Source organism: Megalops cyprinoides, chromosome 22 (assembly GCF_013368585.1).
Source record: "Megalops cyprinoides isolate fMegCyp1 chromosome 22, fMegCyp1.pri, whole genome shotgun sequence".
In the NCBI taxonomy this organism is placed as follows: Eukaryota; Metazoa; Chordata; class Actinopteri; order Elopiformes; family Megalopidae; genus Megalops; species Megalops cyprinoides.
The window spans coordinates 15,157,775-15,172,992 of NC_050604.1; the positions used below are offsets into that span (position 1 = coordinate 15,157,775).

Below are 15,218 nucleotides of genomic sequence, written 5' to 3' on the forward strand. Positions count from 1 at the left end.
GCTGCTTTGCTCAGAGTTTAGCATTGACTGAATGTGATTTGAGGCTTGTGCCTGAGCGCTGTGCGTAGGAGGATTAAAATTAGGATGGATTAAGGGATTTGTGCTCATGATTGTTCGGTCCTGTCAGAGACAGTTTATCGCTTGATGGGTGTAAATAGAGGCAGGTTGTATGAAGAGAAGACCCCCTCCTGAGGCACAGTTGCCCTTATGGCTAATGGGCATGCAGAGGGCAGCCCACTCACTTACATTCTTCCCCCCGGTTTCCCCACATGTGTGTGTGTTGGGGGGGATTTGTCTTCTCAACGTGTGCTAACCACAGCCACGGGAAACCTCAGCTACCTTTACATGGGCAGCAGGCGGTGTGGTGTCAGGAGCGCTGGAGAGATGCTGCACTGTGAGTTTGAACCTAGGGAGGGGTGCTGAGTCCTGCTGCTGTAGTAATACCAAGTAACAATCCTCTAGTACAAATCCAGCTGCATTACTGGGTGGCAGAATGTAGAATTGTGAGGACTGTAAAATGTAATATTGTTCACTTTTAGGACTGATATGATGCATGCAAAAGGCAACGCAGATAAAAAAGAAAGTCTTTCAGAAAGGTTGGAAATACAGGACACATGAAATAATGTCAGTGGGAAAATGATCTGATACCAAACATTTGACTGGATATCCAAGAGCACACACATCAAACGGTTGAGAGCTGCCCACTGTATTTGCACTCCCATTCCTGAAACCTCCTTTAGATTAAAAAAAAGGTGTTCTCTCACAGTGATTTAGATTCCCATTAATATGTGTGGGCTCCTGTGTGCCTGCATCCGTGCACTTTGATGCCTGAACACATCCATTATGATGGGCATCAAGAACAGGGAGATGAAAGCTGGACCGGCAGAGGCGTGCACAATCCGACTGAAGAGTTCAGTCCTCCATTTTCCTTTATGGTGCTCTTTCCTCTCACCTGTTCATGGCACAGCAGTTTGAGGCAGTATTAAATATCCAACAGGTGTGGAGGTATAAGCAAGAACAGCTCACATACAGGTTATAGGCTACCTGGCACACATCTTTACATTTTCATGTAAGGGGATATGTGAACTGCCCTGGAAGGGGGTGGCCCAGAGGATGTTAATGAGGGTTAAAACGACCCCATTGACAGAATGCTGAGCTGGGTTGGGTCGTCCCTTGTCACTTCTCATGGCAGGGACTTGTCCCCAGATGTAATGGGTATGAAGGAGAGGCGGGCGGAGGCTGGGAGGAGCGCAGACAGGCAGAGCTGTGCTGACAGGCCAGCGGGCTGATGGCAGCACGATGTGTCGGGGAAACAGGAAGCTGCTGTCTGGTTATCTGATCTCATGTTGAGCTCCAGGTCATATCAGGGGCCCACAGATGTAGAGCTCGGGCATGTGCACATGCGTGTGTGTGTGTGTGTGTGTGAGAGAGAGAGAGAGAGAGCGAGAGAGAGAGAGAGAGAGAGGAATGACAGAAAGGGGAAAGAGAGAAAGCGGGAAAGGGGGCAGAGAGTGTGTGAAAGAGATGGAGAGAGAAAGGGAAAGAGAGAAAGGCAGAGAGAGTGAGAATGACAGACAGAAAAGGGGAAATGAGAGAAGGGGGGAGAGAGAGCATGAGAGAAAGGGAGGGAAGGAGAGGGACAGATGAGGGGAGGAAGAAACAGACAGAGGAAACATAGCATGTACTGTTGTCATGATATTATATTGGCAGCAGAAGAAATGCATGCCTCCGAGGAAAACACATGAACAGAAGATGAAATATTCAGGCAAACTGTGACTCCCCACATCTCAACTCTCATTAGATGTGCCCAGGTTTTAGTTCCAGATCCTCTTCAAAGCAAGAAGGGTCATATACTTCCACTTGGTAACAGAGATTATGATGAGATTTTTCTCCACAGAATGATAAATAATTCTGTTACAGAGAGTGTGTGTGTGTGTGTGTGGATGAATGTGTGTGTATGCAGGAATGGCAAAATCTTGATAAATGTGGATGTAGGATTCTAAGCTTAAAATGGCTGTAGCTTCTAATTATAAACCTGCTATCATAATTACGAAACCTTCTATGCTAAACCTGCTATTCTTTGGGGTCTAGTTTCTAGGTTTTTAATTCTTTTTTTTAAATTCTAATTCAAAAATGTAGTACACTACTGATTTACATTTAACTGTAGAATAATGTACCTCAGAAAGACTGAAAGTAGTTCAAAGCATGATCAATATGGGTCAGTATCAAGCCTGGGTGCGGGTGTGTCCATGAATTTATTTGATACAGCTGATATAGATTGATAAAGTTTTTAATTCCCTTTTAACAGTTTGTGTCCATCTCACATTTCACTATGCAGAACATCCTGAGGTAACCAGTTAACACAGTTTCACAAATTGTTTTGGGTGAATTGTGTGTGGATTTTTAAAAAATAGTTCATTCCATCACATACAATTGAATTTATTCTGTGCAAAGGTGTGTGCTTTTAAGCTGTTGTTTTTCATGCAGATTCTATGTGTCAGACTTGCCCCTGGTTGTGGTGGTGATAGCTGATAGTAGCTGGTAGTAGCTGCTTGGGATGTGTACTCAGTTTGCCCCTCCTCTTTGTGATGTAATTGTTTTACATCCTGCTTCCAAGCCATTAGGAATCCATTTATCCGACAAGTGCCGGCAGCGAGAACAACCCGCCTCTTCTCATTGTGTTTTCTCTCAAGAAGAGGATTTCATCTTCCTGTACTTCATCGTATTTATTTACCCTTTGTGTTTTTCTGCTTCCTCCTGTATTGCTGATTACATATACTGTTTCTTTATTCTCCCTTATTCTTCTTCCTCCAGCTTCTCTCCGTCCTTCTGCCTCTCTTTACCGCCACCTTTCCCTACCCACAACATTACGAGGAGAGGCCTCCTTGTCGTTTTCACCTTCTCCTTTTGTTCTTCACGGCCGCCTGATTCATTATATTTTTTTCCTCTTCATCTTCCTTTGACTTCTTCTCACACGCCGCACCTGCTGCTTGCGGTGCTCCTTTCCTGGGAATAAATATTCCAGGCCGTGGAGCTGAATCATTATTAGCGCCGCTCCCACTCGTGCCTCTCTTCCATCCCCAGCCATGCAGGCAGATATGAGAATGCTGTGGTTTCATTTCAGGGGAGCCAATCTTAACTTAGCCTACAGTGCTTTTATAATGATCACAAACCGTGCATGTAGTCAGAAGAGCCATTGAAAAGTTACTGGGCGTGAAACTGAATTATGTATACATATAAACGAAGACGGAAATGGCTTTTCTTCAGAGGGACCCGACACTCGAAACCGGCTCAAAGCTTCATTTTGAAAAGCCTAACTATTGTCGGGCCCCAGAGTCCACAGTTGTGATTGAAAGGAATACTTTGCAAAAAGCAAATTCAGTCGTGAATGCGCCTAGTCTTAAACAAAATCAATGAAACATACCCAAGTGACATCCAAAAGTGCCATCTTAGATATGTGTACAACCTGGGGTATTGATGGCAGTACTTTTGCAGGCAGGATGTTAATCAAAACAGCTTGCACACCCTGACCTTACTTCAATGACATGTCAGTGGAGGCCGATGACGTCAATAAGCCTTCCTTGTTCTTCATGTTCTTCCAGCACCACTCGGCCTCAGTGGTTTCCCAGATCCTGTGCTAACTATCCCTGTCAGGGCTGCAATTCATGCTCCCGGGTTATTTGCTGTGATGATGGATTGGGACCGAGGGACACTATCATCATGACAGATAGACTGGGGAGGGCTCATCAACCCATCCTCCATACTCATATGGTTCTATTCTCCCCACGGTTTTTCTCCGGAAAACATACAACGCCTCTTAACATGACAACCTTGGGGAAGAGCAAAGGGCGGACTTTACGCTTTGCCATAGAATAGCCCCAACGGGCGCTGCAAAGCGTCCGCACACAACATTTTCAATAAACGAACAAACTCCTGGGCAGGGAAATGGGTAGCTCTCATTCTAAGTAGTCTATTTTCGCTCCACTTTTCCCACATGGAGTACCAGTGTTGACACACTGTACATCCCGCCTTCTGTGCTGAAGACTATCCACGTGTGAGATTCTGCTATATCCCTGCATAATTGATGAGCCAACTGCAACTGCACATTATATAGATATTTATTATTTATCATTTGGGCTCATGCCTCTTTCCTGAGTAACATGCAACCATCAGAATAAGTACAACAATGCAATTTGTCTTGGAATGTGAAAGCTTTAAGAAGCTGTAAATTGTTATCAAATGATGCCCCGACAACGGTCTATTTAATGATACTGAAAATTAAATATAATGAGCCAGTTATTGTAAATGCCTCTGGCCCCCAGTTTGAAAAATGTGACAACATCCCCAGAAAAAAAGGGATATGTAGTTTTAATGAAGCATGTTATTAGCTTGAGGGATAAAGGAAACCCCAATATGTTCAGGACCAGGCTTGACACAATGTGAGATGCACTCTAGACTGTAGGCTAAATTACAGGCCTAGAAGGGCTGAATTGAGCATTTCCCACTAATAAACATTATGTTTGCATGTCAAAAGCCAAGAGTTGACCTCCAACACAGATGTTAAGTGTTACATTGTAGACATAGGTGAATATTACATTAACTATACATATAGTTTTATGCCTTCTAAAATTTAATTTAAAATTGCCTTAAATGAGTGGTTTTCCATCAGACATTGAAGTACCCCTAGATACTTGCCTACCTCTCTCAGAGGGCTTGAGTTCATAAAGATATGTTCTTATCCATTCTATAGACCCAAAACAGACACTAAATTGTTTGCAGTATGCTATGTTATATGGTAACACAAGGGTTGCTATGGTTGCTGTGACAGCGGATACACAGCATGCTGTTGTTTGATGGAGTTGTGTATAAAGAAGAAACAGCAGGTCATGGACTGCAGAAGTCCACGAAAATAGCAAAATAGCATCAAGAAAATCTAAATGAACTATTCTACTCTGAGGCACTATGTTTTAAAAATCTTTGGTATGTCTACAAACTCATACCATTTTACTTGGTCATTCATTTTGAACAATAAATCTACGGCAACATTGTTTTTTTTTATTATTATGGGCATTTAGCAGACATTCTTACCCAGAGTGACTTACTTAGGTTACAGGTTTTTTTTTAACAATGTTACCCATTTATATAGCTGGATATTTTACTGAGACAATAGCATACAGGGCCAAGGGTACAGCAGCAGTGCCCCAGTGAGGAATCAAACCGGCAGCCTTTCAGTTACAAGTCCGGCTCCTTAACTACTATGCAACACTGCTGCCAGTGCCTTGGTAGTGCCTGAAAATGAAATAACTTTAACTATTGAAATTATTTTAGACAAACCCAAAGAACACAAATAGCAATGTAGAAGGACTGAATCCTTGACCATGCTACCACTGACCTGCCTTAACTGATGTGAGCTGGATGTTTATGATTTATGGTTTTCCCCTAGCCCAGGTGGGTTTAACCAATGTCGTTATACCTTTTATGTGGTTTTGTTTAAAAAAAAAAACATTAGGGATTAGGATCTTGCCTCCATCCCAAACTCCAAAACAGCCAATCTCTAAAACTGTTCCACTTGAGCACTTGAGCTGCTCATTTTAAAAACCAACCACAATGTTGGACTGCACTGGTATGCCACACACACACAGCTGAAGCAAGTCAGTGAAAATGTCTCTTATGCATAAGAGAGCTTTTAAAATCTTCTGGAGACTTAAAGATGTACCTAATTTCTTTTAAAGAGTTTTTAACTCTCTTAAAAGAGAAGGAAATAAATGTATTGATAAATCAGGACGCTAATGCGCCCTTCTGAACTCCTGTCTTCACGAAGAAAAATAAATGGTTCTGTTACTTTACCTGGAAAGTAATCAATCTCTATTCGACTGTACAGAGAGGAAACAATGAGGTGCTCAAGGATAAGAATGTGCTTATTACAGCATCATTACAGAGAAAAATGGGAACCACAACTGACATCTGTCACACAGTGAGGTGCACATTGTTTTTCATTGGTAGGTAGCAGCACTGAAAATGTTATTGACTACAAAGTAAAAAAAAAAAGCAATACAAAATGTTTAAAATGCTTTATTGACTTTCCAGGATAAAAGTGTTTTTACCAGAATATAGGGGACTATAGGGACTGGTGATTTACAGCTCATATGAAAAGCACACCAAAAATAAACATAGTGCATCTGGCCACCATGAGGATCTCGGCTCCCATGGGACGATGAACCAAGATGCTTGATTTTCCTCTAAAACCACTTCCTTCTCCACCAGTATTTTTAAGTTGAGCAGAGTGCAGAATCATGTGTGTGTGAGTACCACAAAAACCTGAAAGTAGGCCCTTAAACACAGATAATCACCTACAACTGAATTCCAATAAATCAACAAATATATATGTGATTTGGTGTGATTCAGTTGTAACTGATTGTTTGTGCTTGCGGCTACACTTTTTGGTTTTAGTGTTTTAGTGTGAAGGTACATCTACAGCAGACGCTAGAAAAAACAACTCTTTGAATTTCACTGCCAATTCAACTTCAATGTGAATCGGCTGCGACACCTCAGGACACAAAGTGAACCAGAGTGGTTGTCTTTCATACTTAACCCCGGCCTTCTGGTCAAAGTACCTCATGTGCCTGTTGGACCCATATAAGAGCAGCAGTGGGCAGAACAACATCATTTGTCAGCTTTGCTATGTAACTGGCTTCAATAGCTCTGATCTCTATCAGAGTGTAAAATTATTGGTGTGTAAAAAGTACGCTTAGGAAAGTCATCCTAGTAAGTTATCTAGCTATCTAGCTAGATCTCATTTAGTTATGCTAATGTAATGCTAGCTAACTAAAAAAATATACTGTCTGACTGACTGTAAGTCACTCAGATACTGATCTAACAAGCTAGCTGTTATTATTGATAGTGGTTCAAAAACAAGTAGATATGTCCCACTATGACAATAAAGACAATAGAAATTGATATACTTTAGCTAATGATCTGTGTGTCTGTTGTTTTTTTACAGTGGCTATGTGAAAGAGAGCCTTCACCACCTCTCCCTGAGTGCCAATTGCCAATTGTGTATTAATAATTGGTTAATTATGTGCACATGTTGGCAATTTGTAAGGGTATCAACCTATTGGATAACGAGCCACACCTTACTGATTGAGGCCTGTTTAAATACAGGTGTGGCTGCAGAACAGGAGAGAGGCTCACTTTGTCCCTGTTGTGGGCTTGCGTAGGCTGGTTTCTTTGTCTGTTTGATTTTAAAATAGATTATTGGTTTTTAACCTTTTGTTTTTTGGCTCATTTATGAGAGAAGTGGCAGCCAGCTTCTCTACAGGCTGATAGTGTAGTGACCTGGCTAGCAAGCTAACCTAACCACTTACCCACTTAATCACCAAACTACACGTACTGGATGTACCCTTAACAGTAATGCTATGCAAAGTGTTGCTATCATGGCAGACAGGATATCATTAATCAGGAAGTAACTCTATTATAGTAACATACAAGGGTCATATACTTGTTATACTTAGTTAGCTAGCTAAGTGTCAGCAAGAAGGATCCCCAAGATAATTGATAGTGGACAAACATTACGTAACAAAAAATGTGAGACCTGCAACTGTCCAGGAAACCTAGATGGTACAAAACAAGGCTGACATAAGAATAACAGGAATGTGCTGTTGCAACAGTCATATTAGACTGTTGCTAACTGCAGTTAATTAAAATTATTTACAGCAAGATTTTTTAAAGCTGTTAGAACTTTGCTGTCAGTATAACTGTCCACAACTGATGAGATGTGGAATAATGTCATGTTCAGAACAAGAAGTAAATGGAGATCCCATTTGGAGCTCCATTTGTCTAAGCTGCAGATTCTCAAAATCTGAATTACTGAGAAAGGCACAAGCCCCAGTGTTGCACCCCCCTGTTTTTGATGTGGTCTGTTATTTGTACTGGCTCTTTTTGCCCTCTTTCCCTCCTGTCAGTAGTCCTGCTCACTGCTCCTTTCCAACCCTGACTGTTTTGTTCACAGAAAGCCTGCAGCAAGACATGAGATGCAGAATTGTAAAATAAGCTTTACTCTTTCCTCCTTTGGACACACAAATTGAAATGACATGTTTTTCATCTTCTGGAGTGATGCACGTGTAAGGCTTAGTACATTTCTTTGCAAGGATGTCTTTTTGCCCAAGCTCCCTCCATAATGACTTCCACTCAGCTAATCTTCGCCGCGAATAGGGAGATAGGACAGCATATCACTCCAAGTCAGCGCTGATCACATTACTGATTTGCAAAGCGTTCTTTAAATCCCCACTGTCACTTAGAACCCCATGCACTCCACGGGAGCTATTCTTCCTCTGACGTTCACTTGATTAGAACAAATCAAGCACCACAAATGGAAGTTTGTCATTTTAATAGAAGTATGGAAATTACTAAAATGTGAAGGGAAAAAATTCACTTGTCGAATCTCGAGCTGATAAGGTCCTGCTATTATTCTAATGTCACAGGGGATTTTTAAATGACATGCATTTCCTTTTCAGAAAGAAAAATCATCCTTGGTCTGGTCAAGAGAGGAAGTCAGGTATTGTTTTACTGTCAGGTTAAACATAAAGTGACTTGACATATCCTTTGAAATATGCAAATGTTATTTATCCCATGAAAAGGCATGGCTTTGGGCAGTGATGCTAACATGTAGCTCCTCATGCTCTGCTAGGCTGAGCACGAATTCTGATAACACCAAGAGCTCTGTCAAACATGGTGATGTCAAGAATCACAATGGGCCAGGGTTGGATTAGCTGTAAAGCAACTATTTCGAGTTACAATGCAGGCGCTCCAGTATTAAGTGCTTATTGAGCGGCCCCTCCAAGCAGCGCAGACTCCCTCACCTGCATGGTTTCCAAAACCTGAATGGAAAGAATTGAAAAGACAGAAAGAAAGAAGTGTATTATTCCACCGCCTGCGCCAGCATGAGTGAAATTTCACCCTGTGAAATCAATGAAAGTCGTTAGCGGTCTGTGGGGAAAAGATTGATTGCGGGCGATCACATGTCTCAGGGTACCATATGCTCCTCAGACTTGTTTCTTGGATGCTCCTAATGGATCAACGGGTGAAAATGTCTCTACCCATTGTTTTTATACTGTTTGCAATTGCTACACCTTGCTTTATTTACCATTGCACCACTGTAGGTTACATGGATTTAATGATGGTATCTGCATCCAATGGAAAAATGTAGAGATAGAAAGAAATCTAGAATTCTGACAGAGATTAAAGGATTTACCACCATATTCAATTCTCTCAAAGTCTAGATCAAAGTTAGAACTTTAGGACACTTGGTTCATTTTAACAAAACCCAAGGGGAAATAAAATCTTTGAATGGCATGTACAGTGTATGTAGCCTGTAGATGAACTCTCTGGATGGCAAGAAGGCACTTTATTGCACAGGCAGATTCCAAATCAGGGATGGACAGTTACAGCTGTGGTCTTTCAGAGTGTTGCTTTAGACTTAACTTAAATGATTGACATTTGAAAGCCCAAGTGAGCTGACCTCCTATCCATATAATTGCTTTAATTTAAAAATTAACTGTAGGATATGAAAACTCTATCACCTTCCAGATGTCAAGCTGTCCATGCTCTAAACAAGTGTTAACACCAAATTTGCTATTTAATAATACATATTTACAGATTTTGACAGTACTTCTGTTTCAATTCAATAAGGTGTAATGTATAAAATAAATCAAATTTTTATCAGTTAAAAATATTGGCTGCATTCTTATTTGGAACTGAATTACATGGGTTATCAGGCTGTATAAATGGACAGTATGTACAAATTGTATGATTTCTCATTCTGGATAATAGCATCTTCTAGAATAATTAAAAATATGTATGTAAAAATGCAATCATTATATCTATATGAGAATCAGCTCAAAAACATCCAAGTGCAAGTGAAGGAGTTTAGTGTTTACCACCCCTTTGTAAAGGAGGTGATGCTTTTGCCAGCGTTTGAAAGATTATAATTGCAAATTGGCTTCCCATTGCAGTTATCAGAACCACAAACAGCGAGAATCCCATGCTGGCAGCTGTTACTGGTCTTGGTTAATTGATGAAGAATTGAGTGTCTGCAGAATGTATTTTTGTCCACTTCAGAAAGCCCAGACAGGCTAATGCTGATAAGGCGATCTGAATATTTATTAGACCACAGGATACAGAAAGTATCTACAATTCTGTCCTCTTGTGTAGGGGCACATTACATCAGAAATAAGTCACTGGGCACAAATTAAGCATTATTAACTCATAATTTATTGTACAATTGAGTCTGCCCTCATAATCCCAACTTGGATAGCAAAATGCATACAGAAAACATCTGTAATGAATTTCAAGAGAATGCTCATGTTATGTGTATTTCGTAATACAAAGTAAGCGTCTCTTGCCAGAATAGCACACATTTCAAGTACATTACAAGGACCAAATCAGCAATAGTCAAGTCTTACATTTTTGGTGTGGGTTTCTTAAACCTATTTTCTGCTTGTATCTGTATGGGGAATCTGACATTAATAGGTAGTCAAGTGTAAAATAAAAGATTTAACATACAAGTGAACACATGTATTGATAATAAATGCATTTGACAGTTCTCAGTGTAATAAATGAATCATGTATTACAATTTTAATAACATTTTTACTGTGGCCCTTTCACAATGACATTGATAAATTCTGACTCTGGCTCTGGGTCAGGTTGGCCACCCCTCATCTAACATTTTTTTGTTGTTGTTGTTGTTGATTTATACACCAAACTCATCCAAACAATACTAAAATATGGTCTCAATATCTTATATTGATTCAGGTCATATCGACAGTGAATGATATTGTGTTGCAATGAACCCTCACTATCTATATTTAGTCCATCTTAAAGAAGTAGCCTTCAAACTTTTTCAAACAGCTAGCTAGCCTTTCCTTTTGGTATGTCTTTTGGGATTAATGGGATCACTTTATACTTTGTTACAAGTCATGCAGCACAACCTTACAGATCTAGGTGGCATAGCATCTTTTAACACACCCAATACTGCCACTGGCAGAGACAGAATGTTCACATACACTATTAACAGATGGGAGTGAGCTTTAGAGCTTTAAATGCGCCAAATAAGATGCATTTGCACTTTGAGAGGTTTGCTAGTTCATATTACAGTTAGCAGTATCTTCTCATCACAACTCTCAAGATCAACATTCAGCCTTCGTGATCAGGGATTTGGACAATCACACATTTCAGCAAGGCTTTCATGTGCTTCATCTCCAGTGCTTGAAGGCTGACTGAGAAACTAGTCGAGATGACATCCAACTGGGTATACATCACTTTGACTGTTCTGGAAACTCAGCTTTAAATGACTTGTTTTTCTGAAGAAAAGCGAAAATCCATAGCTGTTAAGATTTATAACTGAGGGGATCGTGTTATGCTTGGATATTTCTCAATATAACCATCATTGATCCCGAATGTAATCTTTAAAACACTCCAGATATAGCTTGAACCCGTGACAAATGAGAGCCCAGTCCCCTGAGCAGCTGTCAGCGTGATGAATACCGCCGCGATGCCAAGCGTCGGGAAGTTTACTTTCCCCCGCAGTCCGAGGAACTTCGCACTGGGTTCCGCCGCTCATTGGCATTCGGAAGGGGGAACCAGACGACACCCGTACCAGATTTCAGCGCCGGCGCAGATAACGAGGCGGCAGCTTCACTCTCATTATGTTGATGGCATGCAGTTTGTCAATTCCATTAGGCCCGCCATCATTCCGTTCATTTAGATAAGGAGCAGAGGTAGGCTCGGAGAAAGATAGCGAGCGCGGGGCTTGTGAAAAATGTTTTTGTGTTGGAACAACTTCAGTTACTGCGCAGCGACAGTGTGGCAGAATACGTACATAATAATTCTGAGATCTCTGTGGCATTTTGTCAAGCCCCTCCATCAGCCCTGATTCATTTAGTGCAGTGTTCCTCAGCCTCAGTCCTGGGGACCCGCTGTGCATTCTAATTTCTGCTCCTACTGAGCTCTTAATTATAACTGAGTTGTTATTATGGATTATTATAAAAATACAAGTTATGTTTATTATGCTTATTACTCTAGTGTTTGAATTGTCCAAGACAATACAATTCAGCATTTGACCTCAATCAATTAAGTTGAAATTTAAATGTGCTTTATTGCATTACATTACTAAATTTTTTTATATATAGTTCCACAATGTACTTTTATCTTAGATCTTTATCTAAGATGTAAAGATGTAAGATGTAAAATGCTTATCTTTATTCCATTAACAGACTAATCAAGCCTAATTGGTTAAGAGTTCAGAGACAAGACCTCTTACTAGGGTGTGTGCTGTAGGAGTATATGTGTGCATACAAGTGCAAAGCCATAATGACTGCAATTTGTTGTGTTTGCAGTAGCTTTAACACCTTTCATAAGCCAAAGGGTGACCATTCTATCCGCAAGAGTAACCAGTAGACCAGGGATCAAAAACAAGCTGGCTTTGATGACCCTCCTTCATATGATGATTCATATCCATTCTTCAGCATGAGATAAAACTTCATTTCAATTGAATTTCAACAACAGAGGGAACACTAGCAGTGTTTTTCCTTTCTGGTTTTTAGGGCTTTTCTTTGTCTTTCTTTCCTTCAGTAGTTTCTGCATACCCTTCTGTTGTGAAAACATTCTAATTTTGCTCTGATTACAGTCAGCTTCAGCTTCAATGTAGTTGCGTACGATTATTATATAAATACATACAAGTACCATGCATATTTAGATGTAATCATCAAATCAATAATGTTATCTATAAGCCAATTGAAAGAGTCTTCAGTTTCAGCCATCATAAAAAATAATGCATTCAACAGTGGCAACATTATTCCATTTATGTTAGTGAGACAAATGAGCCTTAGCTGAACCTGAACCATCTCACAGGCATGGCTTTTATAAACCAGCTGCAAATGGATCTTAACCACAATAGAGAGGTGTAGCCTTTGACTGACTGACTGATACTAGCACTGCAATAAATTGTCTCGCAATTAGAGATAATCATCTACTAATCCTTGAAATATCTCTTTCAAATAAACCAAAAAAACTTTGAATGGTTTCTGTGAATAAAATTTTCCAGGTCAAAATGAGCCACCAACTGAAATTGGCTGAACTTTTTTCCAGACCTCCAGACTGAATTACAGATCTTACATTATTTTCTCTCCTGGTGCATTACACACCCTGGATCCAGTTTCTCTTACTATCAAGCTTGTGTAACCTTGCATCTTTCCTCGGACTTGAAATCTGTGAAGCCCACAGCGCTCTCGGACTCAGGCCAAGCCGCCTCTGTTGGTTTAGCCAGTGAAGCAGAAGCATGGGCCTCCCTCCACACCCCCCCTACCTGGAGTCTACTAGCACATCAGAGGGGCATTTCACAGAGACACTTCCATCAAGAAAGGATTACTCTCCGGACTGCGGGGGGAGATTCAATATTTTCAGCTGATATTCTTTTGAATGAGTCTCCTTGCCTGTCCACCGCGACTGATGTACGGCGAGTTCTCTGATGTAAAGCGGCAGCCTTACATGACCCCGTTTGGGTGCCACATGTCGATGGTGTACAGGATGCATTAACGCCTTTGCTGTTAGCACTTTGAGGTCATTGAATGGCAAGTGGATCATAAAGGCAAGCCACTGACACTAAAACATCCATCCCACTTGTATGGAAGGGACATTAACGACAGCATGGAGTTATTGCTAGGCCCTAAATGCTTTAGAATGGATGTTGCCTTTATTTTGCCCCAATAATTACTTACATGGAAGTGTACTTCCTTTAGGTGATATTTTAAACATCTGAGTTCAGAAACATTGAAATTGTTGTATTTGAAACAGGCATACAGATTGAAATATTTTTTTCATGCATACAATTACTGTATTGTGTTTTAGTTGCTTCACATTGAAAGTTTCTGAACATTTTACATTGGCCATGCATCAATGTCTGGACCTATACTTACAAAAAAAATTGATCAAGACAGAGCAGAAAGCCACGTGGAAGTGTCCAGCTGGCTATGTGAATAATAATAAAGTGCAATCAGCAGCAGTAAGAGTGGAATTGCAGTTTTTTTTATCTTCTGAGCACAGTAACCAGAGCTGGCCATGGACAGGCTTCTTTTCATCCATCTGGACAATCAGCACAAGCTGAGATAGGAATCGCATAAGAGAAAATTGGGACTGAATTAGATAAATTCGAGTTCTTTTTCCCTACATCTTCTGTTGGTGACATTACTTAGCCCCGGAGAAAATAATTCACGTCGGACCTTTTGCTTTACCTCGACAGGTTGCAAGCTATTGCTTCTGATCTTATAAATATCACTTCAGCCAGTAGTAGTAGCTGTTGTAGATGGTTTTATGTTCATATATGAGTGGTTATACAACACTCCCAGAACCCATTACAACACAACATGTACTGCTGCAAATTATAGTGTTGGAATATATGATAGTATTGGATAAATAAAAATGTCATTGCAGAAAGTCAATCGAATGAGAGGGACACTGTCAGCCTTTAGGCAAACAAATTTCTGTTTCAGTAGTTGGTGATTTTTATCTGCTGCCATAAAAGTGAAGGTTTTTATACCTTGAAAGGTTTCAAGCTTTCATCCAGGTCACTTATGTGGCTCTTATTTATATCTCGTGCCAAAACTCAATGTTATCACAATGTCTTCTGCTTTTAATATCCATTTTCAACATGTGTAGTGTTATTTCATTCCTTGTGCATTCATTTTTTGTACCGTTCATTTCAGTGGGATATGACCCCATTATATGTAAGAACGGACGAAGGAACACTCACTTAAATTCAGCAATTGTACCAGGCCATGGGCCGAGGTTGTTGACCCCCCATTTGAGCATCATATACAAGGAAAAGAAAGGGGGGAGATGGGGATCAGGAGGGATGCTGTGAATAGCTGATGCAGAAAGGAAGTGGTAAGTTTGATTCTTATAATCGTGGATGGGACTGGTTTTTCTCGGTGTGGTTAATTCTTTTAGGATTGGCTGAAAATTCTCCTCCCGAATCTTTGTTTGGAACTTCAGTTAACAGTATTGTGCTTTGCAGTTTAGATTTAACCCAGAATTCATCATTTTCTACGCTGAACTCCAATTACCTGCACATTGTCTGTATACTTGATTTTCTTCAAGGGGGGCAATGTAACTTATGTTTTACCCTTGGAGATTAATGCTGCACACAGTACTTATTTTGGGTTGT

The 15,218-nt window shown here is 40.4% G+C and overlaps 1 protein-coding gene across 1 annotated transcript in view; it reads left to right on the forward strand.

Moving 5' to 3' along the window:
- LOC118769777 (BTB/POZ domain-containing protein KCTD8-like) overlaps positions 1 to 15,218 on the forward strand; it is a 34,675-nt gene that overhangs the window by 1,239 nt on the left and 18,218 nt on the right. The gene's annotated exons all lie outside the window — the stretch shown is intronic.